The 24,748-nt window shown below is 42.9% G+C and overlaps 1 long non-coding RNA gene across 1 annotated transcript; it reads left to right on the plus strand.

Annotated features, from left to right (window-relative positions):
* Window positions 1–1,964: 1,964 nt before the first annotated feature.
* On the plus strand, window positions 1,965–22,870 carry LOC115751606. Its single transcript, XR_007197507.1, has 3 exons — window positions 1,965–2,011; window positions 2,348–2,407; window positions 22,752–22,870. It is a non-coding gene; the product is annotated as an uncharacterized LOC115751606 (long non-coding RNA).
* Window positions 22,871–24,748: the final 1,878 nt, after the last annotated feature.

Raw genomic sequence — 24,748 nt, forward strand, 5'->3', positions numbered from 1 at the left:
TACTTTGGTAAGATTAATTTCAAAATTGCACTTACAACCGATACATGGATTTCCATTCAAAATCTGAATTATTTGTATCTCACTTGTCCATTTTATTCACAAAAATGAGAAATTGCATAGAAGAATCATCGATCTTGTGAAGATGCATAATCACATGGGTCGACGAAGAGGAACGCCTATTATCGCGCTTTGTGAACCGTAGCCAAGATGAAGCAACGGTTTGCCGAGTACTCGACCCCCATTCTCTTCAATAACCTTCTTTCTCACGCGATCACACTCCACTCCTTGAACCCGAAACTCGCTCCTTTCAATATTTCTAGTTCGACAGGCGTCACGTCAAGGCTCGTTCTCGTGGTATCCTTCCGCGGCTTCGTCTTGACAGCTACACCGGAGCCTACAACACGAGACATTTATTGATGTGGGTATAAGAATGTGTCGAATTACCCGTCCAAATTCCTTCTCCATCGCGCGAATTGGGGACACACACACAAGATCTATCGGTACTTAAGAAGCGACCAGACTTGTCAACGCATGTAATAATTGACTTAGTCAAAGAGGCGGGGCCCACAAGAAGATAAAAAAAGGGTTGAAAAGTCAACAGAGAGAGAAATGTGCACTTCTTAAATGGAAAAGAAGCGAACAGAATTGATAGTCCGTTCACCTTGCTCATATTTTCCCACCCACGGTCTCCGACTCGGTCATGCTCGTCACTCGCGCATCGCAGTCTCACTTCTCTCAGTCTCAATCACACAGCACTCGAACCCCCTCGCGGCTGGGTGCCTTTCACTTCTTTTAGTTTTAGTTATGATCACATCTCTCGGGAAATAGGAAAAAAGAAAAAGAAAAAGAGATACAGTCGTATTCTTGAACCCACCTAGGAATCGGCTTTTCTAGTTCAATTTCTAATTCCAAAGTGGGAATGAGCTCACTCTAGAGCTGATCACCCCTATGAGCGATGGTCAGCAGAGGATGTATGTGGGTTACGATGAGTGACAATAATTTTTGAGGTGTTAATGACTTTGTGAGAAATGTGAGGCTTATTATTTGGATTTTTTTCAAGAAAATATATATATATATATGTGTGTGTGTGTGTGTGTGTGTGTGTGTGTGTGTTTTATTTAAAGTGAGGATTTTTAGAAAATAAAGGATGCAAAATAGTTGCGAAGTGATAGGCGCAGTGAAGGCTTTTGTTAATTCGACTGAGAAAAATAAAATCTCATCAATACAACTCTCGAACATAGAAATCTTATTGTCTCCCGCATAAATCAGTCCTTAAAAGGATATTAGGTATGACTATTAGCTCCATTTCTCGCTGTATATCCTCGTAGAAGAACACAAATGCAAACTACGAAGCCCGATCCGCGCAGAGCTCTCCCTCACATCCCCTAGACTCCGTCTTCCAATCTTTACACACTGCAGTGAGCGATGCATGAGACCGCCCGCCATGGCTCAAGCTCTCGACCGAGCAATCTCTAATCTCTCGAGCCCTACGTCTCATTCTCTTCCCTTCTTCTCCCGTCACCACGGCCCTCACCGCCCTCTTGATCCCCTTCCTCCCCACCACCTTCCCTCCCTCCTCAACCGACGGCCTGATGACGACCCCAACGTCTTCTGGCGTTCGTCCTCTGCTCGGCGTGGAGCGGTCAGGCTATCATTGGCATGACTTTGGCCAAGCTCTCGACGGACGAGTTCCAGCCGCAATGCGATAGGAATGCTCCGACCGAGGGGTGGCTCAATATGGCCACCTGGGCGACCCAAGAGGCACCACCATGCCTACCTCTCTAGTCTTCTCAAGAAAACCTTGTGGTAGATACTTGGTCGGATCATCTTCCTCATCGCTCCCCACATTGAAAAACGCAGCTGAGACAAAGTGCTACCGTTTCAATTGAGTGGATTATAGCAGAAACGGCTGAAAAGAGTTTAAAAATACAACCATATTTGTGCGCGCGCGTGTAAAATAGAGACTTACGGTAGATAGGAGACGCATGGGGTGCTCTGAAGGCAGCAATTAGTGCTTCCCAGATCCTACTCCTTTTACTCTTTCTTCATGTCTTTCATCAGATGATTTATGGGGTTCTTTTTTTAAAATCTCAGCAGCCCTTAGCAGTGTCAAATAATTATTTATGCAATGATTTTCTTCTCGAGTCTTTTTTTGTTCTTGCTATGTTCTCATTTGTTAAGATAAACATCTACCGGTTGCAAATTTTGTCCATATGTATGTCCTTTTTCCTTGACCATCGGAGTGGCAACATTAGTATCGCATGCTTAAAAGCTTTAACAAGCCTAGACGTTCTTCAACCACTGCTGATAATTATCTCAGCATTTTTACAAATGTCCTGTGCCCCAGGAGCCACTGAATTGGATCCATCTGGGGCTGAGGTATGTCTGGAATTCTTAACGGACTCGGGTGTGTTGACGCCTAAATTTTGACTAATCTATTTTTTGCATAAAAATTATAAAAAATCATCTCATATATTTATTTTTAGCGTACATTGCATTGGCATATAATTGGGCAAGCAGAACACTTAATTTAGCATGCGTCTAGACTAGGCACGGGATGGAAAAATATACCGAGAAGATTTGAAACTTCAGGGACTGTATTGCAAATACTTAAAACTTCGGGGACTGTATTGCAAATACTTGAAACTTCAGGGACTGCATTGCAAATACCAAGAGAAGATGAAGAAGGGAAGATGATGAAGGGAAGGTGATGAAGAGAAGATAAAGAAGAGAAGATAATGAAAGGAAGATGGTGAAGGGAAGATGAAGAAGAGAAGATGAATATGATGAAGGGAAGGTGATGAAGAGAAGATGATGAAGAGAAGATGAAGAAGGGAAGATGATGGAGAAATTTGGCTATAAAAGGGGGAGAGTTCTTGAGAATTGAAGAGGGGAGTGAAAGAGAATTGAGAGAGTTTTAGAGTGGAAGAGAATTGAGAGAATTTGTGAGAGAAATTCTTTAGAGAGGAAAAAGAGAGTTCTTGAGAAAAGTTGGAAGAGAAAATTTGAGAGTGAAGAAAAGAGTTTTAGTCGAGCATCATCTTTGACGAGTCCCGACACGTACTTCGCCTCTCGCCATCCAACAACGCCGCTGCTTGCCTTTTTCGACGATAGCCACGTTCTTCCAACTCCGAGATCTTGAAGGAAGCCATAACGTGTACGTGAGTAAGATTTTGTGTAATAGAAGGTAACCCTTTCCATCTCGATCTACAAAAATGTAATCGTTTGGTGTGAACATTTGTTTGTTTATTTTAGACATGTTACGTGTCTCAAAATTTAGCATCATTACATGTTAATTTATTTTTATAAATACTCGTGATTGGCTGTGTTTTCTTTCTTTCTAAATCACCCATGGTGTATATCGTACAAAGTTCAATGTTTTACATCCCCATAAAAAGAAGAAAAAACCAAAAAAATTGCATCTTTGAATTTCAAGTAAAATCCATCAAAATTGCCAAATCAAATATTTTTTCATGAAAATGGTACCGAAAGGGCGTTAGAGTAATCTAGCGTAACCAAATCCCCCGAATTCAAAATCTCCGGTTCGCGGAAATAAGATAGTTTTCTCCCGCTATTTTATTTAGGTTTCTAATCAACCTACCGAAAATGATTAGTGGCGACTCCAAATTCAAAATATATTGCATGTTAATCATTTGAACCTTAAGTTGCGATTTGGTATGGACTTGGGAGAGTCGAGTTAGGTTAGTTAATTAATTAACCCGATAATCCATTAGCCCGAAAATTAACTTGTTTATTTTTTAGGTCGTGACAGCTTGGCGACTCCACTGGGGACTAAAGAGGACTTAGGCCAGAATAATTTCATGAAAAATAAAATCACTTGATCCGGCAATCTTTTTTGAATTTTAATCCTTAGGTGTTAAATGGTTTTGCGGGAAAGGGAGTTATAAGGGGAGGAGTCTGTGGCTAATCTTTGTTTTGTAGGCTTGGTGATGAGAATTTTAATTTTTGAACTATCGGAGTGCTGATTGCTTTTAAAATGTCGTGCATGCCTCTATATAATTGCACTACACCACCTTGACTTGTGACCGAACCCGGGTCACCCGATAGTTTCGAGGATGGTATTTATGTGGTTCTTTAACCTTGGCGGTAAGGCTTCGCTAAAGGTTATCCCGCTTGGATCCCGAATTCTTCAAAAAAATGGCTCGAGAGTTATTCTCATGCACGTAAGGCTATGATGCATGAGAGTTGCTCTTGTCGACCGAACCAAGCCGAGATGATTGGACCCGACTAGTCGTGACTATGTATGCGAGGCAGCAACTAGTCATGATGAACGTACGCGAGGCTGCGACATGTCGTTCTGTCTTTCATTTCATTTTGCTAAAAGAACTAAAATCTGAATCCACACTTCATGTGCATGTCTTTGTGATTGACATTTTCTTCCTACGAGCGGTAATTTCTTGTCTCTTATGCCTTGTTATCTCATTTTTATTCTGGGCTGGTCCATGGTTTAGGTTGATTTAATTGGCACGTGATCTATATACGAATGGGTCGCAACGATATCCGTTTCGTGCCTACTCCAAGCTAGAGCTCAAGAAGCTATGGGGTAAGTTGAAGTCGGATGGCCAGCAGTACGTGCTCAAGCGTATCGGGTTCATGTTGCCAATTCTTGAGATTGATGTTCAAAGCGGGATCATGCAAGCACTTGCTCATTTTTGGTGCCCCGAGACGACCACGTTTGTGTTCGGAGGTAAGTTTGAGCTCACACCTACTCCGGAAGAATACAGTATGTGCCATTGGAAAATCAATTGAGTTGGATGTGGTTGAACCACCTATTCGGGTAGATCCGGTGGTAGTGCTTGCTGAATTTTTGGGTTCGACTAAAAAGAAATTGAAAAAGTGCTTTGAAGGGTAACTGCCGGGCATGCCCTTTATCTTTCCTCATTGAATGTTTTGAAAATAACTCCGACCTCATGAGATCTAAGATTTTTATCTTAACCTTTTTCGGACTTATCATTTTTCCATTCCGTCAGAACGCTATAGATCCCGTGATAGCATGGACGGTAAAACAAGTTTGTGGTGGGGTCAATTTCGTAAACACCATCCTTGCTGAAACTTTCATTTCACTAACATGTTTCGCTCATTCCAAAAAAGAAAACGAGAAAGAAAAAGATAAGATTTTTCGAGCCCCAATTGAGCTTTTACAAATCTGGTTTTTCTCACACCTTTCTCAATTCGGGAAAACATGATTTGTATTTGAAATGGGTATGACTAACAACCCTATTTTAAGATTTAAACAAATACAGGATCGAACTAAGAACTTGCACTATACGCAGTGGGTCCATTTATTCGAGAATCCAAATCCTAAGATTTTCCTTTGGCAAGCTGTATGGTTTCGAGTGGTAGAAGCTCGATTGTGCCATGGCGACCGGAAACCCGTGCCTTTGATGGGCATTTATGGAGCAACCAGCTATCGGCCTCTTCGGGTTACACGACAATTTCGGGTTACGCAGGATATCCCGCCTTCACTTGGGCCCAACGAATTCCAAGTTCAATTTGAGAAGGACGAGAACTACGGAGCGTGGCGAGACGTCATTCGAGGCTTGGCGGGAGTGTTCTAATCGAAGCTGATTTGGCCCATAGAGGAGCTCACCGGAAAAATGAGGAGTCACTTTGCCACAACTCGGTATATTCGGTTTCATGCCATCCCCTGCTGAGATACTCCCGAAGATCCCGATCGTGACAATGCAGCATACCCGTCAAGCTCAACTCAAAGCCAGCGAAGAGAAGGCGATGAAGGCCCAAGAAAAGGCAGATGCTTTGGCAAAGGAGAATGCACGATTGCGGCGCGCCTTGAAGGCCCATTCGTCTATAGATCACGTGGCCTCTAAAAAAAGAAAAACCGTTTGATTTCTTGGTTTGCTTAAATTGAGTCATGTATTTACTTTCATAGGTTGATTGTTTAGGAATCTCATCGTCCTATTTCCAATTTCACACTTTGCTTATGTAGTTTTTACAATTTCATCGGTTGTCCTCAATTCTGATTTGGCTTGTTCCTGTTGTACGATTTTTACTAAATTCTATGATCGAGTTTTGAGTAAGTGCCAAACACGAAAGTTGTAGACCTATGTTTCAACTAATGTCTTACAAAATTTCAGAATTAAATTCATAATTTAAGATGGCCCGTCGTTTTTTCAACAACATGCGGTTATAACAGTTTTCTGAACGTGATTTTTTGGAAAGACACATTAAACTGCTTTGATCCGTGCATTTCTAGTCCGATTGGCCAACATAAAAGTTGTTCATCATCTTCTCAACTATGAGCTCGTAAAATTTGGACATGTTTTGATCAACGTGCAAATTGATACGGATTTTTTCGTAAAAGCGGACAAACTGAAAATTACATGTTTCAATCCTTTGGTTATAATCACTTTGTTCGTTTGAGTCTAGAGGGATGCCATGGACCGGCTCGATATTCTTGCTCTCTGTACTCATTTTGCGTTTGTTACTACGTACAGGTAATTTATCACGGATCCTCCACATATTACTCGATCGATCGCGAGGAAGATGGCCGACATCAACGCCACCGTCGGTGCTGCCCTAGACGAGAAACTTGGCTCCTTGACCGAGCGCTTCGAAGGGATGATGTCCCGAAAGATGGAAGAAATGATGGCTGCCTTCGCCGCCAAACTTCAATCATCCACCACCAGCCCACCGCTAACCATTCCTGCTCCAATTCCTCCTATGGACAACTCCGGTAAAGCCCTGGAAACTGCTCCCTATCGGACAATGCCGCTAGAAGACGTGATCTTCACGGGCGTGAGCTCGAGCACGCCGCTCGTAGTCCCAATCCCCCAAGCCAGCCCTGTGGCCCCGGGTTGAATGGTGATACGGCCAAGCGGTTGGCCCAAATGGAACAGGAGGATCCGAGAGGTCGAGGGGACTCACAACATACCCCAGATTGACTTGTCTGTCTTTTCAAAGGTCACAGTGCGAGAGAAGTTCAAAATGCCCGACTTCGAGAAGTATGATGGGACTTCTAACCCGGTTCAGCACGTCCAGATGTACCAGGCAAGAATGAATAAGCACGCGACCAACGGCCCCACGATGGTCCGGACTTTCCAAGGCTAGTTTAAAAGAAGCTGCCATGAGGTGGTATACGGACTACGAGATCTATCGGATGGATGATTGGGAGAAGGCAGCTAATGCCTTCATCAAACATTTCAGCTTTAACTTGGACGTGCTCACCACCGGAGAAGATCTTGAACAGCTTGAGATGAAGAAAGGAGAAACAATCAAGCGGTATGCCACCAGGTGGAGGAATGTGGCATCTCGGCTAAAACCGGTCCCTCGGAAAGGGAGCTCATGAAGTTGTTTGTTTCCACTGCCGCGAATTATGAAAACCCAGTCACGGGATCCATTTGCTACGTCATTCAGCCATCTCATTGCAATGGCTGAAGAAATCGAGAACGGTATGAAGAAAGGTTGGTACGATGATGTCACCACAACGACTAAGAGGTTTGCGGTAAGGAAAGACAAGGAGCCGGCCCCACGGGTCAACATGACCTACAGCCAAAAACCCACGACCCGGACGCCGGTCGTCTGATTCCAAATCAGCGGCGAGGCCAATTTCGGCGTGCAACGACAAAGAGGGAATCAACGGCCCCCTCGGCGGTTTACCCCTCTACCGGGAACCCCGTCGCAAGTACTCGCGGTTCTCCGTAAGAGAGGTTTGCGACTTCCGAGCCTCTACGACTCGGTAACACGAGCTCGCCAAGATATGATCCATCAAAGAAATGTGATTACCCTTTGCGGGGAGCTTGGACATGACACCGACATTTGTTTCGTGTTAAAGCATCGGATCCAAGATCTTCTTGATTCTAAGGCATTCTCGTTCCAAGGCAACAAACCGCCGAATGTCCGGAATAATCCTTTGCCGGATCATTCAAGTAAAGTTAATCTTTGTATTCGGGTTGGGAATTAGACAGGTTGGTGCTATTAAGGTGGAAGTAGCTGATATTCTCAATGCTACGATCGGGGCGGGGATATTATGAGGTCGGTGAACCGATATCACTCGATCGATTGAAGGAAAAGGTCTCCACTCTCACGAAGAATGGATTCATAGTGCGGGCAAGTCAAAGCTGGGACAGTGGCCACTATATCCCAGTTGTCATTGCCCGGGATCGGGAGCTTGCAGCTTTGACCCAACCCGGGACTTTTCAAGAGTCTCGGGTGGAAGATGCTAAAGTGACTAACTTGATCAAGAATGACCCGAGTTAGCGAGACATGCCCGCCTTGGAAGATGTAGTGGATGATGAATTTGGAATAGTCATTGCCTCGCCTCAGCCTTTTCCGTACGCTAATGACAAGGCGGTTCCTTGGTCCTACGATCTTGCCACGATAACAAGATCGGGACGCGCTTATAGTGATGACCAACCGACTAAACAAGTACCGAGAAAGATGCTAAGGAATTCTTGGGCTGTAATCAAGGCAAGTGAGTACGGCGTTGTCGACCCGATTGCGGAAGTCACCGGCTCGGGTATCCCTACTCGAACTTCTACGGTCATCCGAGAAGCATCGGGAGTCCTTGATGAAGGTACTCGGCGAAATTCACGTACCCGAGAATGTTGAACAGGACAAACTAGAGAACTTTGTGGGGACGATCCTTCTAAAGGATCGAGGTTGCATTCGGCGACGATGAGATTCCTCTTGAAGGGCGAGGTCATAACAAAGCTTTGCACATAACAATCAAACATAAGCAAACTCACGTAGCTCGGGTACTTATTGACAACGGGTCGGCACTAAATATTTGCCCATTAGCCACATTGAATCGTCTTGGAATCGACCTGGCCGGGTTGCGGACGGCCAAGACTTCCGTCCGCTCATTCGATGGCGTAAAGAAGGATGTCTTTGGGCGAGATCAACTTGGAGATTCGGGATCGGGCCTTCTTTGTTTGACATTCTCTTCCGGGTATTAGACATTCCTTCGGCCTTTAACCTTCTCTTAGGCCGACCTTGGATTCATAATGCCGGAGTTGTCCCATCAAGCCTTCATCGAGAAAATTAAGTTCGTGGTCGAACGAAGTTGGTATTTGTCCATGGGGAGGAAGATCACCAGATTTTCAATGAGACGGCCATCCCTTACATCGAGCCGACTCATGTTGAAGAAGATTCCTACCACGCTTTTGAGATAGTACACACCATCCATGCATCACCGGAAAGTCCTTTACCAGTTCCCGAAATATCAGCCACTTCTCTTATGGTGGCTAAGATAATGGTTGGCAACGACTTCAAACCCGGTATGGGTTTAGGTCGGCATGGCCAAGGGATTCGCGCCCCAATTGAACCCAAAGGCCAATCTCATACAGCTGGTCCGGGATGTCGAGGACGTGGACATAAAAGAGGCGTAATGGGTCGCGGTAAGCGGGCATGCGATCTTTTACCCCCACCTCTATATACCACTTTCCGATCAGTTGGAGTGGTTGGAGGTTACGATAATTTGACCCAATTCGAAGAAGACTTGGGGATTGTGTTCCCCGACACACCGAAGGACCGAGATATTCCAGTTGAGCCAATAGGGTCTGAAGAGGATGAAGGGGTCTTCGATATCGCTGGTTGTTTTGACGATGTAACCATTCTTGCTATATCCGAAGACGGAGCGCATGAAGAGGAACCTTACCCAGCACCTAAACCTTCCAAATCATTCGTCAATGCCATATGTGATGATCCTTTGGAGGGTTTAGATTCGAGTAACATCTTTATGTTTATGCAATCCCCTGCGTGGGACCTTTTTCGTTTCCTTTAGGTTTTGGATCACATTGGGATTTCTATTCTGTGTTGCACTCTTGAATTTTTTCCTAGAAGATGTAATTTCATATCAATAAAATTGCACTATTTTTCGAATCTTGTTGAAGTATCCCAAACCAACCCGATGACGATAACCAACGACCAACAAGTTTGTCATCATGGTAAGAACCGAGGGTTGGGCTTCTTCAAGAATTCATGTCCCACGGTTTTGAAAAAAAAAAAATAATAACAAAAAATAAATAAATAAAGTTCTTCAAAAAAAAAAAAAAAAAACACCGCAATTAAACCTTGTTTGTTTTTCTGATTTTGTTACTTTTATGTTTCGGGGGATACATGAGGAGGGAAATCTAGTGGATTCGAAGTATACGACCTAGATGAGTGCAATCCAGATTATGAGGAAATTCGTCGGGATTTCGAACGACATGAGGAGATCAAGCCCTTGACCGGTGAACAAACCGTCTCGGTCAACCTAGGCGATGCAGAAAACCCTAAAGAAGTTAAGATCGGGGCAAACCTTTCCAAAGAGATAAGCGATCGCTTGACTAAGCTCCTGAAGGATTACCGGGATATTTTCGCCTGGTCCTATGCGGATATGCCCGGTCTTGATCGTTCCATTGTCGAACATTGTTTGCCGATAGATCCTTCGGCTAAGCCGGTGGTGCAAAAGTCAAGGAGGGCCGGACGAATTGGTCCGGAAGATCAAAGAGGAGGTCATGAAGGCGCTTGACGTCGGATTCCTTGAGACTACGAGAATATTCGATTGGGTTGCCAATATAGTCCCAGTCATGAAGAAGGATGGGCGTATTCGGGTGCGTGTCGATTATCGAGATTTGAATAAGGCCGGTCCCAAAGATGATTTTCCCCTCCCGCATATCGACGTACTTGTTGACGATCTTTGCGGGATTTGAATTGTTTTCATTCATGGATGGTTTCTCCGGGTACAATCGGATTTCGATGAATGTCAATGACAAGTTGAAAACCACTTTCACCACACCATGGGGAATGTTTCATTACGGGTGATGCCGTTCGGTCTCGGAAATGCTTGGAGCTACTTACCAACGAGCCATGGTTGCCCTTTTCCACGACATGATGCATAATGAGATTGAGGTTTACGTTGATGACATGATAGCAAAAACAAGGCATGGAGAAGATCATGTCGAAACGCTCAAGAAATTGTTTGATAGACTCCGAAAGTACAAGTTACGCCTCAACCCCGCCAAGTGTGTCTTTGGGACCAGCTCGGGCAAGCTGCTCGGATTCGTGGTAAGCAATAAGGGTATTGAAGTCGACCCTTCTAAAGTCAAGGCTATTCGTGAGCTTAAGCCGCCGACGACGGTTAAAGAAGTTCGAAGTCTGATGGGCAGGCTAAACTATATTGCTCGATTCATCTCTCGGTTATCAGAAACCGCTAAGCCATTCCTCAAGCTGTTAAAGAAGAATGCGCTAATCCAATGGGATAGCGAATGTGAAGAAGCTTTTGGGAAAGCTGAAGCGACATCTCATGAGTCCACCCGTGCTTATTCCTCCAACACCGGGGCAACCTTTAATCCTCTACCTCACAATCCTTAGTGAGTCTTTGGGTGCTATGTTAGCACAAGAGAGGCAGGAGGATGGAAAAGAACGAGCCATTTATTATCTGAGCAAGAAATTCACTGCTTCAGAAATGAAGTACACCGAAGCGGAGAAAACATGTGCGGCGTTAGTCCGGGTACTGCACGGGCTTCGGCAATATACCTTGCATTACCAGGTACTTTTGGTGACAGTGCGATCCTATCAAATACTTGCTTAATCAACCCGCCTTGATTGGTAGACTTGCCAAATGGCGGATCCTCATCTCCGAATTTGATGTTCAATATTTGTCCCAAAAGTCAATCAAGGGACGGGCTATAGCGGATGTCCTAGCTGAAAATCCGGGCGAGATGATGATGCCTATTATTCTGAGGATCGGATCATGTCGGTGGAAGATTACATCCGGACTATGTATTTTGACGGAGCTGTCAATTTATCGGGATCGGGCACGGGCGCGGTTACGATATCTCCAGGTGGTCGGCATTATCCTGTGGCCGCAAAATTGGTATTCCCTTGCACAAATAATATAGCGGAATATGAGGCATGCATCCTCGGTCTGCGGGCTGCGATTGAAATGGGGATAGCCCGACTCAAGGTGTTCGGAGATTCCGCTCGATTATCCTTCGATTTGTTGGAAAGTGGAAGACGAGAGATGCTAAATTGCTACCCTACCATGAGTATTTGGATAAGCTGGTGGAGGAATTTGAGGATATCTCATTTGAGTATCTGTCCGGGACTCATAATCGATTCGCCGATGCATTGGCTACCTTGTCTTCAATGTTACAAATCACCAATGGACTTGAGGTTGACCCACTCGAAAATCGAGGTATTAAAAAAGCCGGCATATTGTATGGCCGTGATCGATGAACCGATAGTAAGCCGTGGTACCATGACATCAAAACTTATATTCGAAGCAGCGGTTCCCTGAAGAAAGTACCGTATCGACCAAAAGTACATAAGGAAGATGGCTTGAAGTTCTTCTTAAACGGAGAAAATTTATACAAGCGATCATTCGATTACGTCCCGCTAAGATGCGTTGATTCAACCGAAGCGGTTCGTCGATGATGGAAGTGCATGAAGGGATCGTGGTCCACACATGAATGGCCACATGTTAGCTAAGAAGGTTATGAGGTTGGGTTATTATTGGCTCACGCTCGAAAGAGATTGTATTCAGCATGTCCGGAGTTGTCACAAATGTCAGATTCATGGTGACAAGATTAATGTCCCTCCGAATGAGTTGCATCGGTTATCTGAACCATGGCCGTTTTCTATGTGGGGCATTGATGTTATTGGCCCTATCAATCCTAAAGCATCCAATGGGCATCGATTCATCTTGGTAGCAATTGACTATTTCTCTAAATGGATCGAAGCCGCATCCTATTTAGCGGTCACAAGCACGAAATATCGTGAAATTTATCCGTCGAGATATCATCGCTCGATATGGTTCACCTGAAGCCATAATCACCGACAATGGCTCAAACTTGAACAACAAGCTAATGGACGAATTGTTCAAGGAATTCAAGATCAAGCATCCGAACTCTTCCCCATATCGTCCTCGGATGAATGGAGCGGTAGAAGCCGCCAATAAGAATATTAAGAAAATCTTAGCAAAGACGGCTGAAAATTATCGCGATTGGCATGAGAGGTTGCCATTTGCGCTTATGGCATATCGGACCTCGATCCGGACATCTACGGGAGCAACCCCGTATTCTCTAGTATATGGAATGGAGGCTGTTCTACCAATTGAAGTGGAAATTCCTTCGTTACGTATATTGTCTCAAGCTAAGTTGATCGAAGCCGAATGGATCCAGCGAGAGGACGGCCCAATTGAATCTAATCGACGAAAAGAGACTTAAGGCTGTATGTCATGGCCGGTGTTATCAGCGAGAGGGTTGCTAAATCATTCAACAAAAAAGTTCGGCCTCGATATTTTCGGATCAATGACCTGGTCTTGCGAAAATTGTTGCCAATAGTCCCACTCCCCGGAAGGGAAGTTTGCTCCAAACTATGGTGGTCCATATATAGTAAAGAAGGTGCTCCCTGGTGATGCTTTGATTCTGGCCGAGATGGATGGTCGTGTATTTACCAACCCGGTGAATTTCGACTCTGTAAAGAAATATTATACTTGATTTACTACGATGTTTTCATAATCGAGTTATAATATTTATACGGATTCACAAGTTGTTCACATTTGGGCATTCGTTTGTTTCATCGCTACCAATTTTTGCTAAGAGATCGTTTCGAATGGGGGGTCTCTGCGGCCCAATTGAATCAGCCATCGGTAGCGTGAGATTTACATATTCACAGAGTAAAAGGGGTTATCTTGCGAAAAAATATGATGACCAAGATGAAATCGGTAAAAACTTGCATTCGTTTCATCCATCGGAAAGCCTTACAAATAGATCATCGGGGTGGGAACGTAAAGCCAAGGCGAGCCCTAATGAGCATCACAAAGGAGCTTAAGCGGTCCTCCATACAATTGATGCTCCGCCTACACCGATCGCTTCGAGAATCAAGATCTGCCGGCTTAAAAGGAGGAGCTCACATTTCTCTTTAAGCTCGGCTACCTTGTCCTCGTGATACTCGACAGCCAGATTCCAAGTCATGGATCGGCATTCTCCCGCGGGCTATATCCAGGGTCAGATCGTCCATCCTTTCTTCCAGCCATGTGCATTGGAATTTCAAAACAATATTGAGCGGATCACGCTCAAAGATGGTCCGAGACATGGCCAAACGTTCCACCAAGTTTCTCCTCTCACGAACCAGCAAGGAGACTTGATCATTACCGTAGTCAAGGGCCTTCTTATAATTGTCGGCTACAAGATCGGCCAACACCAAGTTATCTGTCCGATCCTGATAGCGTGCCCTCACAAGATAGGCCAAAGTAACATCTTGATGAGCGTGATTGTAAGCCTCCAGGAAGTTAGTGAAGAGGGTAGGGAAGATCCTATATTCCTCTTCTAACTTGGTACCTTGAATAGAAGTAATGTCCATATCCCTAAACATAAGACGAATTTCAGTTTCGACCTCCGGATGGTTGGCTATATAAGAGTAGCCCTGGCCTAGGAGATTATAAAGTTTCTCCCATTTGGCCAAAACCTCAGCCGAGAAGACGTGTGCGGGGAGGGAGGCCATTGTTGTTGAAGCAAGCGAAAAAGAATGGATGCGAAAGAGTGCTTAGAAGGTTGGAGATGAAGATATGAAAGCGATAATCGTCTCGGCGTTAAATCCTAATTTAAAGGGCAGGAAAAGTCATAGCAATAATTATTGTGGGGGCCGAGTTAATTATCCGGGTGAAACTACAGACGTTTCGTCCGTGAATCACGGATCTACCATCTCGAGGCTCACGAATTCGAAAAAGTTGCGAAACGACTTAAAGGTTCCGCCATATTAAAAGAGGGACAAGCATCTGCGAGAAAAGATTTGAGGGTCCCACCATGTTAGAAGGAAATGAAGAAGACAGAGCGGGAAACACGAAATCTTGGGAGAAGCAACGGCTTAGTGGTTTTCATCCACGTTAAAAGGGAGGCTACGGAACATGCATGTTTACTCGGAAGAATTTGGAGAGAGTAAGCATACAGCGGAGAGTAGAGTGAACAAAAGGCGGTAAGAAGTATTTCAATCCAACATGTTTGGAGGCTACCAGCACTTACTGGAGGCAACCAACCTAGACATCCCCGAGAATGAACTGCTGAATTTCGAGGCCGGATCAGCGCAAAAGCCGTAAAACCCAACTCCCTTGGCGGTGAAGTTCAAGATCTCGATAACAGCACCAACAATAGCAGCGGCGGCCGTAGTCAACCCCGTAAAAGAAAACATCAAATCAAAGAGCTCGAAGCTGCCTTTAAGGAGTGCCCTTACGTGAACGGGAAACGAAAAAATGAGTTGAGCCGGAAGCTAGGAATGGAGCCCTTGAAGGTCGGGTTTTGGTTTCAAAACAAGCGGGCCCGAGTGAAGGTTCGAAGTGAAAGTCATGAACTTGCGTCTCTAAAGGAAGAAAATGAAGAGCTTCGAGCGAGAGATCAAGAGGTATAGGGATGCTCTTAACATCGCTATTTGCCATGTCTGCAAAGCAACCCCATCACCTTTGGTGGCATGTTCCTTGATGAGCCACATCGAGCATTGAAAATGCTCATTTATCGATTCATCCTCCCGAGCAAGTTCTCGCACAATCGGATTTCGTTGGGGATACATCCCCGAAAAAGTCGGCCTTGCGGAGGCGTAACCGATGCCCTTCGAGGGAAGTGACATGCATCACTACAATTGGAGTTTCCCCGATGTCACGATCGGCCAATTCAACAACGATGAAACTCCGAATCGTAGCCTACATAAAGCTTGAGTTTTTATTATGGGCATTCAAAATATCACTCTTTTGAGCATTACTAGCTAGCCCTTATGAATTCTCAAGAGAAGTAGAGACATGCGTGAATGAATGTACTGTTTGTTACAAAGTCCCCATGTGAGACATTCTTCCTTTTACGCCTAGAGTTAATCAAGGGGCAAAGAACAATTACTATCCGCAAATATCTTCATGCTTAAATGCGTGAATTCTTTGTCGGATTTGGTGAACGCCGAAAGGAAAAGCATTAAAAGCCTTCACATAGATAGATGCAAAAAGATTTGAGAAAAAAATAGCTGCCTCGTTATTAGAGAAAGCAAAAAGATTCGAGGAAATAAGCGCCTCGGGAGGAAGTGAAAAGATTTGAGGAGGGAAATAAACGCCTCGTTCGTAGGGGGAACCGAAAAGATCGAGGAAGGAAATAAGCTGCCTCGTTCATAGAGAAAGCGAAAAGATTTGAGGGCTCCTACATATCGGAAAAGGAAAAAGATGACAGATTGAGTGAGAGGCAAGAGTTATTACGAAATAGATCCAAGGCACTAAGACCGGAAAGGAGAGAAAAAGTTGTCCTCTTTCGTAGAAAAAGCGAGAACCTATATGCGAGACTAACGGATCAGAAAAAATTTATAAATGACCACCAGAACTCGTCACGAAAGACCACCATCACTTTTGTGATTTTCGGACAGATTGTTTTGCAAGTCGAGAACATCTAAAGCTCGGTCTACGGTCGAAACTGACCATTTTTGATCTACATATGGAAGGTTTTAAAAGAAAAACACGTTCATTCCGGGCGGAAGTATGGGAACCTTCCTATCCTGAAGATCTGCGAGTCATGGTCATTGATGGCAACCCCGTTTCCCTCTCAATCCTCGTTGCTATCTTTGAGAAGTTGCATGTACGGGGTTTTTGCTAATGCGAAAGCAACGGATGCCTTACAAGTACCGAGGCGGTACAAATATGATTTTGACATCGTCGTCACGGCCGTCGTAGGGATCGACATGGACGGTTTCGGTCTCTTAAAGATCATTGATTCGAGTTGGACATACAGGTCATCGTAGTATCGGCAAGTAATGATCAGCGGTTCATAACGAGGGCCATATCGCATGGTGCTCGAGACGTCCTGCGAAGCCGATCTGCGTTCAAGTGCTCCAAAACATTTGGCAGCATGCTTTGTAAGGAAGCAATTACTTGTACAAAAAAACCACGACCAAGGCGACGACGACGATTTTGTCCAAAAGAAAAGGCCCCTTTGGTCCGCCAAGCTTCATTCTATATTCATTGAGGCGGTTCGAACGACTAGGAATCAATTCAAGCACGACCCTTGGCTGTACATAAAATGATGAATATAGACGGACTCACCATGCAAAGTGTCACAAATCACCTTCAAAGGGTTAGAGATAAGGCGAGGAAGCACGATGCAGCTTGGGACCAAGGCGACCGGACCAGAGTTGGTGGAAGATCAATTCGGGAAAATCTACAGAGCAAAAGGTACCCGGCCACTTCCCAATCAAGAATACGAGTCATACCAACCTTCCGCTGGTGGTTCTAGTAGCAGACCAGTTGATCATCCCTACAAGTTCCCGAGCAACGACGGAGGCTCAAGCTTAAGGAGTCAGACTGCTCACGGCAATCTGTCACCGGTGTTAGCAAGTAACAATGCCCAATTCGAGTATCAATTGCTCGAAAAATCAGAAGATTACTTTGATGATGAGCTTGCTACCTTGATGAGCCTGTTTGGAAATGAAGGACCTCCAGAGCTGTGATCCGAAGCAAGTTATTATGGGTCTTCAAACAACGATTGTTGGTGTTTAGTCCAAGACAGAATCGGTTGATCGTTGAAGTGGCCAGCAAGAGAGGTGGAACTAATCTCGCATGAATATTCCTTTAATTCCATGTATAGTTCCCCTACGTGGGATATTTTTTACTTTCTAACTGTCTAGAATTTGCCTAGAGTTAAAGGACGAATTTTCTCCTCTCTTGTCAAATGCGTAAGTTCCTTACTAAGCTAGGCCTATAGCAAATCAATTTGTGGACGACGCCTCTGAACGCCCGTAAAGAGAGATTCCGAATAGCCTTACTTGGGAGAATACGAGTAAAAGGCCAAGCGGGCTCAAAGATGGGTAACTCCGTATCGTCCCAATTGGCTCTCAGTCATTTCAAACTCTAAATTATGCTTATTTTATTCTCGACAGGGGATTGCCAACTGTTTTGAGAACAATATAGCAAAAAGCGAACCAACCGTGGACGCCAACATCACCACAGCCTAGTGGTTGGGGGAATGACAGTGGTCCGAGGCGTTCCGGGTTCGATCCCGGGATTTGGCATCAATGTACAAAGACTAATAAAAAAACTTTTTTTTTTGCTTGGCGGTCTAGTATCGGTTGAAGTTTTGGCCCGGATGGTTCACGAACCTGGAGAAATAACATCCCGGACATACAATCCGATCCAGATGAGTTGATCTTTTCAATTCAAAGTTCACAAGAAATTCGTACAAGGGTAAAGCGGTATCGTTTCAACTCGTTTAGAACATGAGAACGTACATTGACGCTTTCCCTTTTGATTTTTACGGGGGTCATTGCCTTTCCAGATAGGGAAGTATCCATTCTCCCCGAAAAATTAATAAGAAATTCCTGGAGCCTTTGACAATCTCATGTCTCGAACCGGGATAATGAAGTTTTGCAACTCATTTGCATGAGCAAGGGCAACTCCTAATCCACGCCCCTAAGAAGTTTCTTATGTGCTTGCGAATTCTGTCCACCAAGATAAAAAGTTGCTGCATTTTTTATGCTAAAAAACACTCATACATTGCATAGTTTGCGCATGACCTGTTCCTCATGTTTAATTTACCAACTACGAATAAGGAACATGAACTACATAAGATACATCGAATGTATGGAATGGGGCAGGCGGGATGATGAAAGGCAATCCTTTCCCAAACACGTCCTATTTTTTCAGGAGAGTTGAACGGTGGCTAAGTTCCGCATTTCACAAGGTAAAAGGTTTTCTCGCAAAAGGTACGATAGCCGAAATGACGGAGGCATTCAGTTCTCTATCCCAAACACTACGGGTGATCCATTGATTACCCCTTTTGAGCGGTGGTTTCATTTCTTTACCTCTGTCAAGAACCACCCCACATCGGGGTCCAGACGAGTTAATTCCAGCAGCAACACGAGGTAAATGGTTAGAAATTTTCTTGCTCGGACTAACATTAATCTTCGGGTGTTTCTTTGCATTTATACTCGAATTTTAATTCAAGTGCCTTAGGATGATGAAGAGCATTCATTTCTCTATCCTATACACTTCATTCTTTGCATAGCCCACTTGAGCCTGCAAATTCATTTTTTAAACCCCTGTTGGTGATTATTTGCTCATTCCAAAGACGAAGATAGCATTTTCCCAAGGATTAGAATTGGAGATGGTCGGGTCAACAGAGAATTCCCGAATGGACTCATTTCTTGTATGCTAGATTTTTTATGTTTACATAATTTTTCTTTGTAAATGTTTATGTTTGTTGTAATTCCTGGTTCAAAATCATGGGATTGTAAAAAAAAAAGGAGAGGCAAACTCAACTTAAAGGAGAAGGGCCCGCTCTCGAAAAAAAAAAAAAAAAAAAAAAAAAAAAAGCAAAATAAAGAGATGTCGAAGAGCTCTCAAAGAAAAAGGAAAAGAAATCTCTTCTCGAAAAAAAGAAGAAAAAAAAGAAAAATGAGAGTCGGGAGTAAGAAAAGCAAAGGCTGATCTCATATGAAAATTTCGAGCATAGGAAAAGCAAAGTCCCTACCAAAAGTAAGGCCAATGCACATTCATTTGTAAAGTACTTCTGAATTTTGAATGTACATTTTTGCATGTTAAGTTGTAAATTCCATGTATATGTTTGCATTGTGTCTCTTGCAAATCCTTGACAGACACTTGTTGTGAAGAAGACTCCCCAAGAAATCGGTTTGTAAAGTGCAATTTTCAATAGAAAATTACCATCCCTCATTCAATGATGGAATTCTTTACGAAGACATTTCCAGAAGACCATGATCGGTGACTAGTCGGCGACGATCACCAACGTCAAGCCCCTTCTCATTTAATTTATGAGCCAAAACGAGCCTTTTCGTTCCTCGGTCCCCAATCCTAGCCTACGTTATAACCATCCAAAGTCTCTTCTGATTAGGGCACTTGAGTTAACGTAGAGTTAAATGATTTTAAGCATCACTCGAAGAAGTTCGAGCAAGATTATTTCTCTCTCATTTTTGCAGGATTCTTGACTTGTAAATCCGGAGCAAATGATGAAGAAATTCATTTCAGCAGCCTTGACTCAACTAGAGTCCCCTTTGTAAACCTTTGACCTAGCCCTCATTACGGTCCTAATCAAGACCTCCAGATCGGCTCGGTCGTATCAATTGCGAGATTACTTGGATCCTTATCGAATGCGATGATGGAAAGATTGAGTGATTTCTCTTGAATCCTCTGAGACGGGATAAATAGCTTTTCTCGAGAGTGAGAGAAAGCCCTTTCGGACCGAAGTCCCCCATTCAGCTCACATTCGAGGTATTCGTCATGTGAGAACCTCCCTGGACAAAATTGGTAATGCAAACTTGACAAGAATGGTTATGCATGAACCATAGTATGAGTGATTGCATTATACTCATTGTTGAATATGTTTGTGTGTGTTACCTCCGACATTCTATGATACGTAATACATTCCCGATGTTCGAGTTCCCTCCCAAGGTCTCGAAATTCATCCAAGGATTATTGAATGAGCAAGTTTTGCTGGCAAATGCCTACCAGGTGCGATACAGCAATCTGTTTCGTTCCTTGATTAATCGTTTGGAGAACCCGGGTAAGTTTTCTGAACCCCTTTTCAAATTAACAACTCTTCTGATGATAGTTGTTATGATTCAATTCAGGCAATATGCCCCTTTTGTACTTATCGATTCCATTCAATGGTGCTCCTATCAAACATTGTTCAATTCAGGCAGTATGCCTCTTCTGTCAGGTCGTGAAGACATATGCATTGGCGATCTTGACATCTTATCAAATCATAACGACGTAGCTCTTATGATTTCGGTCTCGGATCACGAAGACGTATGCACCGGTGATCTTGACCTTTAGTCGGCTCATAATGACATAGCTCTTATGATTTTCGGCTCCTTTATCAAATCATGAAGACATAAGCACCCATGGTTTTGATCCAAACCAAATCATAATGACGTAGCTCTTATGATTTTGATTCCCTTTTGTCGAATCGTGAAGACATATGCACCGGCGATTTCAACATTTAATCAACTCACAACGACGTAGCTCTTGTGAACTTGATTTCACTTCTTTCGACTCACAACGACGTAGCTCTTGTGATCTCAAACGACACACATATCTTGCGTTGTCTTGCATTAGGGAGAAGTCTCGATAACGGATAAGGCACCGATACCTTAAAATCCTTGCATCTGCAAAAGAAGCTTGGAAATTAAGAGAACCATTAGCTTACGAGAAATTTGGTAAAACAGTATTCTTGTATGCGATCCATGTGCAGGTTTCTCTAACATGAAAAATGAGAAGTTTTGACACATATTATTTACGATCTTGCATATCATGCATCACTTCATTACATAAAAAATGGGATTAAAACTCCCGCCAAAAAGTTCATCCATAATTTGCCTTCGTCAAAATTTAGGATTCAATTTTGTCTTTGAGCGGAACCTCTACGAGCCTCCACTCAAAGAGGGGCAGCTGTTGACGCCTAAATTTTGACTAATCTATTTTTTGCATAAAAATTATAAAAAATCATCTCATATATTTATTTTTAGCGTACATTGCATTGGCATATAATTGGGCAAGCAGAACACTTAATTTAGCATGCGTCTAGACTAGGCACGGGATGGAAAAATATACCGAGAAGATTTGAAACTTCAGGGACTGTATTGCAAATACTTAAAACTTCGGGGGCGTATTGCAAATACTTGAAACTTCGGGGACTGCATTGCAAATACCAAGAGAAGATGAAGAAGGGAAGATGATGAAGGGAAGGTGATGAAGAGAAGATAAAGAAGAGAAGATAATGAAAGGAAGATGGTGAAGGGAAGATGAAGAAGAGAAGATGAATATGATGAAGGGAAGGTGATGAAGAGAAGATGATGAAGAGAAGATGAAGAAGGGAAGATGATGGAGAAATTTGGCTATAAAAGGGGGAGAGTTCTTGAGAATTGAAGAGGGGAGTGAAAGAGAATTGAGAGAGTTTTAGAGTGGAAGAGAATTGAGAGAATTTGTGAGAGAAATTCTTTAGAGAGGAAAAAGAGAGTTCTTGAGAAAAGTTGGAAGAGAAAATTTGAGAGTGAAGAAAAGAGTTTTAGTCGAGCATCATCTTTGTGAGTCCCGACACGTACTTCGCCTCTCGCCATCCAACAACGCCGCTGCTTGCCTTTTTCGACGATAGCCACGTTCTTCCAACTCCGAGATCTTGAAGGAAGCCATAACGTGTACGTGAGTAAGATTTTGTGTAATAGAAGGTAACCCTTTCCATCTCGATCTACAAAAATGTAATCGTTTGGTGTGAACATTTGTTTGTTTATTTTAGACATGTTACGTGTCTCAAAATTTAGCATCATTACATGTTAATTTATTTTTATAAATACTCGTGATTGGCTGTGTTTTCTTTCTTTCTAAATCACCCATGGTGTATATCGTACAAAGTTCAATGTTTTACATCCCCATAAAAAAGAAGAAAAAACCAAAAAAATTGCATCTTTGAATTTCAAGTAAAATCCATCAAAATTGCCAAATCAAATATTTTTTCATGAAAATGGTACCGAAAGGGCGTTAGAGTAATCTAGCGTAACCAAATCCCCGAATTCAAAATCTCCGGTTCGCGGAAATAAGATAGTTTTCTCCCGCTATTTTATTTAGGTTTCTAATCAACCTACCGAAAATGATTAGTGGCGACTCCAAATTCAAAATATATTGCATGTTAATCATTTGAACCTTAAGTTGCGATTTGGTATGGACTTGGGAGAGTCTGAGTTAGGTTAGTTAATTAATTAACCCGATAATCCATTAGCCCGAAAATTAACTTGTTTATTTTTTAGGTCGTGACAAGGTGCAATTTCATTAGTCATTTTCACACATGTTGCAGGTGTTGGCTTATGTCTTAGCTTGTAGATCTTGGTGAAAGTCTTCTAGTATCTATTAATCTGTTCTGCCAATTGCATAACGTTATAACTCTACTTTGCCATTGTATACATATGCATTGTTTGCATTAGTTCCCTTCGTGGACATTTTCACCTTTGGTGATGCTTGTACTTCCCATGTAGATCCACCTAGACAATGCCATTTGGGCCCGTGGGCTCGGAACCGGCCCGTTGACCGGGCCCACGGTTCCATAACCATGGAAACCGGGGGAAAAAAAAAAGGGGCCCGTGGGGTAGACCCGCAGAGAGCCCAACGGCTCTCTGCAGGTCCGCCCCGGCCCGGGCCCACCCCCCCTTCCCCTCCCCCCTACCACCAAAATTAAAAATTAAAAATAATTCTTGCCTATAAATACATATGCTCCCCCTTTCATTTTTATCACAAATTCTCCGAACAATCTCTCAAATTCTCTCAAATCACTCAAATTCTCTCAATCCCGACTCAATTCTCTCAATCGGATTTCCGATCAATTCTCTCAAAAATGACAAGTGGAAGCAGAAATGCTGACAAGGGCAAGATGACTATGGGAGATTCCGAGCATCCCATTCCCGAATATGATCCTCGTGAGTATGCATGTTGGGAAAACAATGACGATAATATCAACTATGTCCCGATTCCGAACGTCGAGCACATCCCAACACAAGAAAGTCTTCATCCTTCCACCGGTGTCGAAGAAACGTCAACGGCAAATGAGCCGGAACGGAAGGGCCAAGATAACACATCTGATTTGTGGCTACACTTCGACAAGGTACGTGATAAAGGCGAAGGTAAGTATAATATAAAATGTAAATATTGTTCGCAAACATATAAATTTACGAAAGGAGACGGGTACGGAACATTCCGTCGGCGTTTGTCAAAAAAACATCCAACGCAAGTGGGGATCGACAATACGCAACAACAAATTTTCAAGTACGCCACTTCTAATCCTCATCCTATATTTCGTTATACTGATGCAATTTATAAACAAATATTAGCTGAATATGTTACCATTGATCATGCTCCGTTTAATACTTGTGAAAATTTTAATATGAAATATTTGATAAATACTGCGTTGGTTCCGCAAGCGCCAACTATTCCAAAAAATACTCTTAAACGCGAACTTTTTCATCTTTATAAAAAAGGAAAAAAATCTTTAGCAAATTTTTTTGCGGAATTCAATGGACGTGTGCATATAAGTAGCGATATTTGGAGTGATCCTTGGCAAATTCATTCTTATATGAGTGTCACGTGTCATTGGATAGGTGACGATTGGATGATGCAAAAAAGACTTATTGCATTCCGAGTTTTTGATGAAAGACATTCGGCTCATAATATTTATAGAATAATTAGGCAAGTTTTAGAAGAATATAATTTGATAAATAAAGTATTTTCAATTGGTTTTGATAATGCCGCCGCAAATACCGCTTCTATTCCCGAATTAGAAAATATTAGCAAACTCACTTTTGGCGTGACAATTTTTTCATATTAGATGTGCTTGTCATGTTTTAAATTTATGTGTACAAGATGGTTTACGAACTCTTGACACTTCTCTCGCGCCCAATAAAGGGTGCAATTAAATTTTTATGGAGTTGTCTCCATTTTATGAAATCATGGAGAAAATTTTGTAAACAAAATGGAAGAAGGGCAAGAAGATTTCCAAAAGATATTCCGACTCGTTGGAATTCTACGTACGAGTTGCTTCGGCAAACTTTTGATTATAAAGATTTATTATGTATGTTTATTTCACAAAATATTCCCGAAATTACTTTACTTCCTCAATATTGGGACGTTTGCAAAAAAAATTTAGATTTTTTGAAAATTTTTAATGATGCTACTAAGACTTTATCTGGTATTTATTATCCTACTACGCATTTATTTTTAATAGAGTGTGTTAATATTTGTAGTGTTTTTAGTGAATATGAAAATGAT

The sequence above is a fragment of the Rhodamnia argentea genome, chromosome 2 (assembly GCF_020921035.1).
Source record: "Rhodamnia argentea isolate NSW1041297 chromosome 2, ASM2092103v1, whole genome shotgun sequence".
Taxonomy (NCBI): Eukaryota; Viridiplantae; Streptophyta; class Magnoliopsida; order Myrtales; family Myrtaceae; genus Rhodamnia; species Rhodamnia argentea.